The following is a 1,083-nucleotide window of genomic DNA, read 5'->3' as shown; positions in this document are numbered from 1 at the left end:
ATCTCTCTCCCCCCAAAATGCAAATTCAGAGAGTTGGTCAGATGTCATTTTTAAGCAGACTAGAAATAATTTCAGACAGAGAGAGAGCCCTTTCACATGACTTTGTTTTAATCAATCATGAGATGTTGCAATTTAGAACAATGCAATCTATTAGGAATGTCCTATATATATATATATATATATATATAAGGTCATATAAGGTCAAAACGGTCTTGTTTTTATGATATTATCTTCCTAGTACACACACTCTAATCCACTATATTGTGCCTGTACCAATAACAGATTGAAAATAAGATTAGCATGAACAGAATGACCTAAATCAGCCAGTTTATTATGTACTCCAAGATCTTGATCCTACTTTGCCCCGCACACACACACTTTAGGCCCCTCAAACTCTACTCTGGAATCGACGCCAGTCCCACTGTATTTTTTCATTGTTCCCCACGAATCAGGGACTGATTTAGATCTGGGACACCAGATGGGTGCAATTAATTACCAGGTAGAACAGAAAACCATCAGTCTCCGTACCTTGTAAGGTCAGAGTTCAATAGCCCTGCTCTAGGCTATCTGATAACCCTTTGTTGTGCAATGAAATGAACTGAAAACATAAATTGTGGTTTGACACAGATTTGGCTTCTTTATTTGACAATAAAACATAGCTAGCTGAAGGCCAGCTCTCAAACTACATTTGGTTCTGAGATGCCGAGATTCATTTTGTTTTAAAGTAATTTTTATCTACCTTCTCTGTCGGAGGAAATTAATTGATCTCTACCTTCATTCACTGCTATTTATGGTTCATTTTTTAATAACAGCAACTTTGTCAAGAGAATGAAAATGTTGTGCCAGTAATATACCAAAAGGCTGAAACAGCAGCAGTCTGGCATGAAATGTGTCCCAAATGGCACTCAGGTTCCTTTATAGTCCACTACTTCTGACCAGGCCCTGTAGGGTGAAATTCTGACCAGGCCCTGTAGGGTGAAATTCTGACCAGGCCCTGTAGGGTGAAATTCTGACCAGGCCCTGTAGGGTGACATTCTGACCAGGCCCTGTAGGGTGACATTCTGACCAGGCCCTGTAGGGTGA

The sequence above is a fragment of the Salvelinus sp. IW2-2015 genome, linkage group LG18 (genome assembly GCF_002910315.2).
Source record: "Salvelinus sp. IW2-2015 linkage group LG18, ASM291031v2, whole genome shotgun sequence".
NCBI lineage: Eukaryota > Metazoa > Chordata > Actinopteri > Salmoniformes > Salmonidae > Salvelinus > Salvelinus sp. IW2-2015.
Note: the sequence above shows the minus strand (reverse complement) of the source record.